The sequence below is a fragment of the Mytilus trossulus genome, chromosome 8 (assembly GCF_036588685.1).
Source record: "Mytilus trossulus isolate FHL-02 chromosome 8, PNRI_Mtr1.1.1.hap1, whole genome shotgun sequence".
Classification (NCBI taxonomy): domain Eukaryota; kingdom Metazoa; phylum Mollusca; class Bivalvia; order Mytilida; family Mytilidae; genus Mytilus; species Mytilus trossulus.
In genome coordinates this window covers 55,370,375-55,383,039 of record NC_086380.1, presented here as the reverse complement: position 1 = coordinate 55,383,039, position 12,665 = coordinate 55,370,375, and the positions used below count along the sequence as shown (strand labels likewise).

Here is a 12,665-nt window from a genome sequence, read left to right as displayed (position 1 = left end):
CCCCAAAATGAACTATTACCCAGAAAGAAATATCCATATTACCGAAAATTTATTTGTACATGTACAAACAAAGCAAAAAAATGTTGTTTACCTGTTATTTGTATACACTTACCAGCTAGTTGCAGGATAAAAGCGAATTACTTAATTGTAACCATTTTTAAAAACTGGTGAACAAATTAAATGGGGTAAAAAAAATAGATAGATTAGCTGACTATGCGGTATGTGTTTTTTGTTAAGGCCGTAAGGGGATCTATTGTTTTTTCTTCCTTTGTCATTTGGTCTCTCTTGGAGATTTGTCTCATTGGCATTCATGACATATCTTTTTTATAGATAGCCAGTCTTTTCTGAAATTCAAATGGAAAATTAAGTAATGATGACTATTTTAGCAACGAAATTATTTATTTATTCTTATAGACAACAAAAGAAGCGATATGTACATCACTTATATAAAAACATATAGAAGAAAACAATTAACTAGAATATGTATTTTATTGTATTTTTCTTGATGACACGGTTCGAAAAGTTACCTGACCAAACACGGATAAATCAAAGTCATTATCTAGAGTTTCAATTTGCGGGATTTAATTTCGAGTATGGTCAGTGAAGGTGAAACAAGGCTGATTACCCTTTCATTCAGAAGAAATATGTGTATGCGTCATTTTTGTGGATTACAGGATAAGACAGTTTTAATTTTAATATGAAAAAAGTATTTTTTTTTAGAGAAAATGCAGCTTTTTGTTACATCCTTCTACCTGTCTGATCCAAAATCGGATAAATTTTTTCCCAAATTATGTTAATTTAAAAAAAAAGTCAGATAACAGATAACACCTCTTTTCAGGACACCAACCCGTTTCGGATGAAAAAGTAATTTTTAGGAAGGTTATTCAGAATGATATTTACAACTGTTAAGGGTATTGAACGAAAATAAAATCTTAAACATTTTGTAGGATTCCTTACCTGCTACATGAATCGTGGGAGACGTCATTGCATTTATAGCATCAATCTAATACATGTTTCTCGCTAGATGAAAACCCTATTGGGAGGGTGTTAACAATACATCATGGTCTCTTGTCAAGAGTTGTCACATTGGCATTCGTACCACATCTTCATTTTTATATCGTATTGTTCCTTTCGGTTGCACTTCTTGGAAACTAGAGTCGTGTCTGTTTGTTCAAATTTTCAAAGCATGGATGCATAACGCACACTCTTTAATTAGAGCAAAATGATTTCCCATAAAACTAGATACATTGTATGTATATTGCATTTTTACACCAATCAATATATAAAAATCCACAGTTTGTTAGAAAGCTCAAACTTTTAATTTTCTTTAAAAAGATATTGGTCTTGAAAAATATTTTCTATAAAAACATTTTGTCAAAAGATAAATGATTTAACCAAATTTAGAAGCAGTACTAATGAACTTGAAATAGAAAAAGGAAGACACAACGGGATACCTTTAAACAACAGATTTGATACATAACGTTACAATGACATAGTGGAGGATAAAATTCATGACTTCTTGGATGTTATTAGCATAAAACTAAAAGGGTCCAGTTTCATTTTAGTTGTATCATCAGAGTTTGCTGATGAATCAATATTTTTTTTTTGGCTGATGTCAAATGAAATTTCAAAAGGTATAATGCTATTATGAAATTTCAGGGACTGAATTTTCGACTCTCCCTTGATACCATTTGCTAGTAGGGTCTTCAGGAAACGATAATAGTCCGTCGGAAGGGGACGATAAATGGCTGACACATGTTAAGAGAGGGATACCCTTGTAGATTTCGAAAAAGAGCAGGCTAATGCCGCTACAATGAAGCATTCGCACCCTCAAAGTTGAAATGGATAGATATAAGTTGCAAAACTTGTTTCCCAATCCACTAAAAATAGATATGTTTAAATTATTATGTTAAAAATCATAGAGTGTGGTACTAAGATTAGAAATGCATAATTAATAAGTCATAAGTGACCCGCCAGATCTTTCTTAAGTAGTACAACGGTACTGATTGTGTTCACTCGCTCATTATCTTTGGCAATACACGGTGTGTATTGTCTCCCTTTTATTATACATTTTGGTTTGTTGTACTTTTAAGTGAAAAAAACCATCACAATTATTTGTATACTTTGATTAAACTGTAAGTGTGTTGCTGCTCAAGGTGTCTTGATTAACAAGCAGAAATTGGTTTTTTTTGTCATCAAAACAGTTTCCGGAAAAATTTAGCACACATAATTAACGTGTATGTTTATTTGACAGATAGACGATGGAAAGCTGGCAGCTAAATTGGGTAAGTTTTATTAAAATGAGAAAAATCTGTTTATTCGTATCTGTTATAAACCGTTATCCTTTTTCATTAAAAAAAAGTTATATCGTATTCCGAATTCAGTGTTTGACTAAACATCAGTTTTATTTCAATTCACATGAGTTCATAGACCTATTCAATGTATCTCTTGTTTTAGCTAAAAGATTGACATAAATTAACGTATCATGTATAAAGTGTCGTTTACATTCCATAACATTGCGTCGCTGCTTCCTATTATCGTTATTATTATTTTACATACTATTAAAGAAAGTATCATGGTCAACTTTAATTATTTTCATACACCCCGTTCAACATGTTGTTGGATGCTGCTCAAATGATTACTCTGCTTTGTGCATTTTGTAAACATTTGAAATTCAGAAATGCGTTTCAGACCCATCCTATTTTATAATGCTACTTTAAAGTTTTTATAAACATTGGACAGTCCGTCTCAAAAGTCCTAATTGTTATATAGGGGTATTTCTTGAAGTGTTATGATTTAAGTTTAAACAACCACGTCACGATCATCGCAACAAGTGTTGTTTCAAACTGTTTATTTACCCAATTATATAAATCGTACATTTTCTGACAAATTTTTAAAGGTTATGATTAAAACTGGATATGACTTATCATTAGGCTATACCTGTTTAGAAACACAACGGTTGTCACATGTTTATGAGATACATGTGGTCCATTGACACTATGTGATGTAACTTAATGTGTTGAATGGTCTCTCTTTGATTTCGCGTCACTTCTCTGTCCAATGTTCTATTTTATTTATAAGTTTATAACTAGTATATTTTTAATACCATTTTTCAAGCAAAGGGATGTAGAAATTTTAACTGAAATTTACAAATTGTATACGGACATGAAACTTATTTGTAAGACATTTCATTATAGAAAAGCAATATGATATTATTTAAAATAAAATATATATTATGATAAAAAACCCAGATTTATTTCATCGATTAAAAATGAATGAATATTTTCTAAAAAAAGAAATAGAACTCAACTAGTTGATCACGTCGACTTCAATGTCATTTAAGGGAGTACCAACCACTCCGACTAATATAGATTTAGCTCGTTTATTTTTCATGAAAATTTTACGAAATATTTACTTTTATAAGTTTACAAATATGTGAACATTTCTAGAAATTTGAACCACATAATTTACAGGACTACTTTGGTTGGATATATAGCACTTTGACAAACAGTAATTTTGATTGATGAGAAGCTTGATTGCTCCTAACTAATAGTATGTGACTAAAACGCTTAGCTAACTCTGAAGAGTTAACTACCGTAGGTGTTATGTACCCACTTAGGTCATTTCCAGTTGTCTGTTGCAATATGTATTTAATATTAAACCTAAATTAAAGATCCGTTCCATCTTTGGTTATATTCGAAAGAATTTAGAATAAAAACGCGGTATGTGTCTAAGATACAGCTACCGAACAATGGAGCAGAACACAGTTCGAGGTCATCAATGGGTCTTCAACTCCGAAATAAAGATAGACACATATATGTCACCAAAATGTCTTGCTGGGAGTATACAGTTCCCGAATGATCACTTCTTTTAAACACATATTTATCTTTGTTATCTTTTACTGAGAATATTTGAACTTTGAATGACAAATATACTGTTTACTTTACAAATGCAGATGCACGAGTTTTATTCCCTCCCTGACAATGATACAGTAGGCATTATTGTTCTCAAAACGTTACTTTTGCCTTATCTGACTTTATATCTTATTGCACCTAGTATCGGCTGTGTGTCAAATAAAACAAACGCTATCTAAGCATTTTGACATCGGAGTCTTCTAAACTGACTTTTACTTCGTCAATCACTGTTTTTTTTCTCCATTTGTCAGAGACATATGAAGAAAATTGAGACATCACAAACATGTTTAACCCCATCGCAGTTTTGCCCTTGTCCCAAGTCAGGAGCATCTGGCCTGTTTTAATGTTGTAAAATGTTTCATTTTAGTTACATTTATGTACTTCGGTGTTTAGTATGACGTCCGTATCAATAAACTAGTTAATATGTTTAACCCCGCCACATTATTTATGTATGTGCCTGTCCCAAGTCAGGAGCCTGTAATTCAGTGGTTGTCGTTTGTTTATGTGTTACATATTTGTTTTCGTTTATTTTTTTTTTACATAAAAAATGCCGTCAGTTTTCTCATTTGAATTGTTTTACATTGTCTTATCGGGGCCTTTTATAAGTGACTATGCGGTATGGGCTTTGCTTATCGTTGAAGGCCGTAAGGTGACCTAAATTGTTAATGTCTGTGTCATTTTGGTCTTTTGTGGATAGTTGTCTCATTGGCAATCATACCACATCTTCTTTTTTATATAGTACATATTTTTGCATAGGGACCAGCTGAAGCACGCATCCTTTGTCAATCGTAGACTGGTTCCGTACCAGACAAAATTGGCTTTTGCTAATGCAAAGCATACTGAATGGAAAGTGATGTATTGAGGGTTTAACTATTTAAAAAAAAAAATATTTTTCTGATGTCAAAATTACTATAATTAACAGCGAATTAATGCAATTAAAAGATTTGAAAACCTTACAGATTACTCACATTACGAACAGGTAAATTTGTTCTTTCTGCTAGCTCGAGCTCTCCATTGTAAATAAAAATGAATGTCTCTCATAAGGGAGACAACTAAAAAGGGATCTTTAATTTTTGGGCCAATCACGGGATTTGGCAAACAGTCTATTGAAAATTAAAAAAAATACTGGTTTAAGTGTAAATCGGACAAAAAACTTTAACTAATAAAGATCTATAGAATCTCATATCTGACATTCTAAAAAAAAAATAGTGTCTTTATGTAAAATAATTTAGTTTGCATGAAAATATTGTGTTACACTGAACATCTTTAGTGTGAACAAAAATACAGGAATGCATAGTATATAAAGAATAAAATGCAATATCTGTCAAGATAAAAATAAATGTTCTATGTCTATGTAGTCTATACCGTTATACGAAAAACCAGTAGAAATATCTGCAAATATTGCATCTGTATTAATACAAATAGAAACAAAATATATTTGATACTATTGTACATTTTTTTTTTATTTCGAATAGAGAATGAAATATATGTTTTCTTACAGGATCTCTTAGAAGCAGTTAAAGGCGGGGATTTACAAAAGGTCAAATACTATCTTTCCGATGGCGCATATATAAACTATAGCGACTGGGTGAGAATATTATCATAGAAAGCTTAACTTACCAGATATATTTTTATTTAGTTTAGTATGAGGTTCATTATCACTGAACTAGTGTTAATATTTGTTGAGAGGACAGTTGAAGGACGCCGCCGGATGCCGCAATTTATCGTTGTATTGAGGACTTGTTGGTGACGTGCTGTTGTCTGTTCTATGGTCGGGCTATTGTCTCATTGACACATTCCCCATTTCCATTTTCAATTTTATTGAACAAAAACAAAATAACAAACAATTGACAAAATAGTATTAATCGTCATTCTTCCCAAAATATGGCCTATCAATACAACAGAAGTATATCGCTTTAATATTCGTTATTTAAAACAAATTATGTTTTTGGTATCAACTGATGATTGAAAATAATATTGGCCATAACTTGCCACTCTTTGACACATTCCCCATTTCCATTCTCAATTTTATTAACAACTGTCATACAATTAGGATGTTTTTCCTACAATTTTCTTACGAAACAGGCCTGTACCAAGTCAGGAATAGGATAGTTGTTTTTACATTCGTTCCGTTGGTGGATTGCATTTAATTTTGTCATTTTTGATGTGCTGTCCCCTTTTTGAATTTACCTTTAAGTTCGGTATTGTCTCTACTTTTTCAATACATAATTTCTATAAATTGTGTTACATAAAAAAAAAAAGCAATACTTTTCAAACCGATGTTTTTAATGTGTATTGATAAGGTTTTAACCCATTTGTTGAAATGACAAAATGTAGCTTCTTTATTTGGTGGTATTAAGAAATAAGGTTGTTTGTGTTCCTTTTAGTCTGAATGATTTGATATAACATATTCTATTCGACGGTGATAGGCTCTTTTCATTATATAGATTTTATTTAGTATAAGAACTTAATTTCAATGTAAATTTGTTTTCAATTCTTATTATGAATCATGCTTGTTTCTCTGTTTGTCTTATTTAAAGGTTACTTAACAATCCCTAGCTTCGTTGTTAACATGAAAGTTAATGGATTAGAGCATACTGTACTTTGTGATCAGTGATATGTCAAACATTTCCATTTATCTGACAGTTTGATTCCAATAAATCTAGAACGACAAGCCAATTAATTTCATAATGAACCAAAAAACAATGAACAAGAGTGGACCTGCTGAAATGTTTAGCTGCTGTTATCGACCCGATTAAATTTGGTCAATGAGGTCAAGGTCATATAGACATGTTACTTTAATATCATATACAGCATATAGCGTACGAACTGTTGCCAGTAGTTTCTGAAATAGTCATACAAAATTAAAAGTAAATATTAACCACTGAATAATGCCAATGAGGTCAAGGTGAGATGAACAATTGTAGACGGACAGGCACATTTTAGGGAACAAATAAAGTAATCTATTGATTACAGTTTTTGATTTTGATTTTGACTAATGCTTAGTATGGTTCTGTGTGTGTTACATTTTTATGTTGTGTCATTGTTCTCCTCTTATATTTAATGCGTTTCCCGCAGTTTAAGTTTGTTACCCCGATTTTTTTTCCCCATAGATTTACAATTTTTGAATTGCGGCATACTACTGTTGCCTTTTTTTACAGTGTATGAGAAACAGACTTATCATTCAAAGTTAACATTGATCATTGCACGGTGATCATGAAGTCTCATAGAAATGTGCCTTCAATTCATTCGTTACTTCTGATGTGTTTGATATTTAAATTTTGCTATTTGATTCGGGTCTTTCCGTTTTGAATTTTCCTTGGCGTTCGGTAATTTCGCTATTTTATATTTTAAATCTTTTTCCAACAAACAAACTAGTCTAATGATTGAAATGTTAATTCCTTGTATTAAGTAGAATGAGTTCATTGAAACAGATTCATCTGTTGATGCATTAGATGTGTAACAATTGTGTATGCCTAATTGTAACGAGCTAGTGTATGTAGAGAATGCAACATGTCAAATAGCATATAGTATGCGTATAGCATCATACTTTTGATACAATTAGCCTTAAACACGTAAGTATATAATAAAAATGCATCCATACCCAATGGTATATGTTGCAAAGATAAGTAGTGTTATTTCTATATACAATACAAGCATAACACACGAGTATCTTCTATCTAGACCTACTTTGTAAAGGATCACTCTGGTTATAAAAAAATTTCTCTGAAACTGACAATATCAAGATGCTTGATTTCTTGATTGACAACATATTTGTTACATCCGGAGGACGTGTTTTTCAACAGACTGTCGGCGTTCCAATGGGAACCAAGTGTGTCCCTCTTCTTGCCGACTTGTTTCTTTATTCTTATGAGACTGATTCAATACAGGAACTTCTTCGGAAAAAGGAAAAAAGATTACAAGTAAGCAATATCCTGTAACTCTGCTTTCCGCTATATAGATGATGTTTTAAACAAAACATCAACTAAATAATTCATAATTTGGTGACTATGTTGAACGCATCTATCCCATCGAACTAGAGATAAAGGAAATAACAGATACAGTTAAAGTGAAATTTCCATTTCTAAGTAGCAGCATTCCAGCAGCACCTGCATACGGAGTATATATCTCCCAATTGATACGATATTCCCGTCCTTGCAATTTCTATAATGATTGTTTTGATAGAGGGTTGCTGCTTACAAGGAAGCTATTAAACAAAGAGTCCCAAATTGTAAAGTTGAAATCATCCCTTCGTATATTTTACGGAAACCTTTATGGGTTGGTTGACCGTTATGGAATAACCGTTTCTCAAATGATATCGAATATGTTCCTTACGTGGCAACTACAATCCCCTTCCTTTTCATGAATGTGACCTACCGAATTAGACTTTTTACCGGATTAAATATGAGCAACACGACGGGTGCCACATGTGCAGCAGGGTCTGCTTACCCTTCCGGAGCACCTGCGATCACCCTTAGTTTTTGGTGTAACTTATTCTTAAGTTTTCTATGTTTTATCATGTGTACTATTGTTTGTATATTTGTCCTTTTATTTTTAGCCATGGCGTTGTCACTTTATTTTCGATTTATGAGTTTGACTGTCCCTCTGGTATCTTTCGTTCATTATTTCTAAAAAAAAAATGAAGTTAAATCTTGCTTTGAATGCAAAAAAGGCAACATGAGTATACCGCTATTCAATAGTCATATATTGGGTTACCAACTTAAACGGAGGGAATGCCATTAACTATAAGAGGAAAACAATAAAACAGCAGATACACTGAACTGTAACGAAAACAAACGCCTACATTCATTGATGGTTGATTGTGTAAAGAAAATGAAATATATCAAATATAATACAAATATGTTGTTTCAGTGTGCAATGAGAAAATGTTTTTATCACGTGGTTTTATTTTGAATTCTATTTGTAAATAAGTAATTTTGCTTTAAACTTGAGTAATAGTATATGAAGGGTCTTATGTCTAATTTAAAAAAAAAACTATTCGGTTTTTTTGTGATGAGGTTGAGTAAAGCAAACTGTAGTCAACCAATCAATATGTCATGCTCTTCCAAAGAATTGTGTGTTTGAAAGATAAATAGCAGTGAAGACGGAACTAACCACATAATAATTGTAAATAATTTGTAGGTGGAATAAATGCTAAAATTTCCTCCGAAGTTATCGGTATTTCTATGGGAATTAACTGTGCGTCTCTCCTTCTTTAACTTTTTTTAATTTCAAATGAGTCGTAGTTTATTAATTTATATAGAACATATATAGTTCTGAATTACAGATCTAAAAAAACACAGATTCAGCTTCCTGTACCTCATATTTTGGCATAAACGTCGAAAGTGACTACGCTGGTCATCTCAGTACCAAAGCCAATGACGTACCAGAAGATTCCGATTTGAAATTATATATTTCTTTCATCGTAGCATGCTTATCAGCAAATATATCACATTAACCTCGTATGGGGTATCCAGTTCTTAACCAATACGATTTTCAAAAGAGATTACCAACTATTCAGACTTTGTTTAACGTCATTTGTATATTATTAAAACATTATTGAGCCATGGTCTTAAAAAGCTCATCAAAGCGTACTTCGATTTATAGACATATCTTCACTGTTAACCTTACAAATAACCCATGATATGATATATCAAGTATATGGTCTTTAGTTATTGATTTCAGGTGTTGACATTGTGTATCATGTCATTATTTGTGCAGTGTTCCGTTTTGTTTTCTTACTATTTTATCCGTTATGGTCGTATAACTCCTGATGCGACTATGTATATGATGAGACGGCTTTCAGGTTTTTGGCTTTGTAGTTTTCATGATTGTGATGTATTTAGTGGGGTGACGCGAACGCATGACTTTGTATCACGGACTTTGATTTATGTCTCTCGTATTTATATTTTACTTTAATCAAACTGTTTGTCACGTTTTTTTATGTTTGATTATGCTGTACTATAAACTATCATTTACAGACACTTGTTGTGTATTGACGTCTTTGCTAGTTGTAACTGTTTGGTTGTCATGATTGAAAAAAAAATACAACCACATCAACGTCAACATTTTCTTTGGAAAATACCAATACCAAGTCCAGAATATATCAGTTGCTGTCAGGTCTTTCCATTGGTTGAGCCTTTGGTTTTATCAGTTTTTACATACGTCACCTTTCTGATTTTACCGTTGAGTTTGATATTTTCGTTAGTACATTCTTTGTATCTTATAATCATTAAGCATGATTTCATGGACAATGAAAATATCAGTTATCTGCATTGGTATGTAAAATATATACTACCTATTTACATCACTCCATAGAACAATTCATTCATGTATAGGTCTGTATTTGTTTGTTAATGTCTTGTTATTTTATAGGTTGGTGGATATAGTGTTTCTATCTTATTTAATTGGTTTTATCTATCTTTAATACATATGCGGATATTAACGGTTTCTATCGTCAAATTGTGTCACAAAAAAAAGGCTGTAAAAACGTATGATCTTGATCACTTCGTATTGTTATACATACATCAGACACGTTTGGTTCCTGGATTCTTTTAAAATGAATAAAAGTAGACATACATGTAGTACCGTCATATTTATGTTGTTTATATTTAAGTAGTATCAAATTATTCATAAATATTGGATGTACCTGTGATTTAAAAAAAAAATAACTTCAGTTTGATGTACATTACTTCCGACTTATTGACAAATAGCTTCAAAGTTTTTACATATTAACTTTAAATACAAGTCCTCCAGAAACGTACTGATTCAAGACTTCAAGGAATAAACATCCATACAGTATCACAGCTGATACACAATATGCCAGTCTCTTGACTATCTAACCTGATCATAGAGTTTAATTACTCCATCTCTAGACAAACAAATAGGCAAAGCTAATTGTATTACCCTACACACCAGGACATCATTTCTGGTCTTAATTACATCTGACAGTTCAACTTTAAATGAAGATAATAAACTAGCAACTTGTCAAATTAGCCTTGCGTTATTAATTTTCTCTGTACACAAATAAACAGTTTTAAAGCCAAACTAGCTAGAGGTCAATATTTCCAAACATTTAAATAGCACAATAATTTTGTTTTGTACTGTACTCATTTGTATGGATTGTTTTTTTGTTAACTTTCGTATCATGCCATGAACAGTGCAAGCTTTTCATTTTAGTTTAATGGTGATACCCCCTTACATTCAGCTGCTAGTGGTGGACATCTTGACATAGTACAATTGTTATTAGAAAGAGCAGATATAGATCCAAATAAAGAAAATAAGGTACGTGATGACGTTTTGTACATACATGTATTTGTTAATCTTTGTTGAATCTTTCATCAAAATCAATGTTAACATACTGTTGCTATACTCATCTTAGAAAAATACTTTAATCTTCTGAGTAAAAAACAAAACGTTATGCATCAAGAGTATTCTAAATGCCAAAACATACGTATACCCAAATCAATGAGATTTTATAAGAGTCTAAGATAAATAATCATTTTAGAATTGTTGTCTTAGTTTGAGTTTATTTCTTATTCCAAATGAAAAGACAAATCAAAATAAGGCCTTATCATTAATGAACGCATGTATATACAGCCACAGCTATTTTTTAATAGAATATGAAGATCGGATTTCTAGCAGATCGACGTAGAATTATTGCAAAAATGATGTTAAGGAGGCTCGCGGGTATACGATTTTCAGAAAAAAATTAAACATTATTTTTTTATCACAAATTGTATTTAGTACATGTAGTAGTTGTTACTTTATCATATGGTACAAAAATCATTCCAAAAAATCAATTCGTGTTGGTCCTTTGTGACTTTTAAAATGTTGATATCATTGATAAAGCTCCAAATTATCTCCCTTTGGTGCAAACATGCCATTTCTTGCATTAAAATTGAAATATCTTTTTTTAACTCATCGGTGACCTATATTTTTTATTGTTGTTTTTGAATAAGCTGTAAATAATTAAATAATTGTAAAATTTAAGCGATTTCTGTAATTTAGTTATTTTTTTATTTCGATATTACCGCTGGTTCTCCTGTTAGTTCAACAGAAAAAAAGAACATTAACAAAAATGTATGCTTCTTTGGAAGAGCGTAAATGAACGGTGACCCCTCTTTTTTCTTTCATTTTTCTATTAAGTATCAGAAAAAGTTCATTTATAGAAAAAAAAAAAAGAGAAATCCTATATTAAAAGAAAAATTTGATATAGACCCCTAAGCCCCCTTAATTAAATTGACACACAACTTATTATATGATTCTGGTTATGACAAATTCAATGATGAATAATCAGCAGTTTTTCAAATTCAAAGGAAACAAATGTCGTTTTCCATTGTATTTTAAACTGCATAAATTGATATTGGGTTTTTATTAACCCAGTCTGAATATAAAATAAAGGAGTTTTGCTCAACTTATTTTACAATAAAGAGATTTAACACGTTAACTAATGATATATATGTGTTTTATTTATCGAATATTAACCTTTATTGTAATTGTTTTCAAGACAATCAAATATAATAGTAGTCTTACAAAACCATATGACTTAGATGATTTATTGTTTTATATCTTCAAAATGCTATTTATATTACCTTTTTGTCGTTATTTAACTTGCTGAACGACTGATCATTAAATCTTATTCTCATCAGGAAGGTATTTTCTAAAAGTCAATTTCAGAGGAAAAAAAGCATATATCCTATGATGTATAATCCAATGCTTTTGTAAACCGGATTAGTTTCGATTTTATGA

At 31.3% G+C, this 12,665-nt stretch overlaps 1 protein-coding gene and 1 long non-coding RNA gene across 2 annotated transcripts in view; both read left to right on the top strand.

Moving 5' to 3' along the window:
• The window catches only part of LOC134682171 (uncharacterized), a 37,005-nt gene extending 31,527 nt beyond the window's left edge, over positions 1-5,478 (top strand). The window contains exons 2-3 of the long non-coding RNA XR_010100814.1: positions 2,255-2,285; positions 5,416-5,478. This is a non-coding gene — a long non-coding RNA (uncharacterized LOC134682171). The remainder of the gene's footprint in view (positions 1-2,254; positions 2,286-5,415) is intronic.
• The window catches only part of LOC134727777 (uncharacterized), a 281,854-nt gene that overhangs the window by 113,345 nt on the left and 155,844 nt on the right, over positions 1-12,665 (top strand). The window lies entirely within an intron of this gene.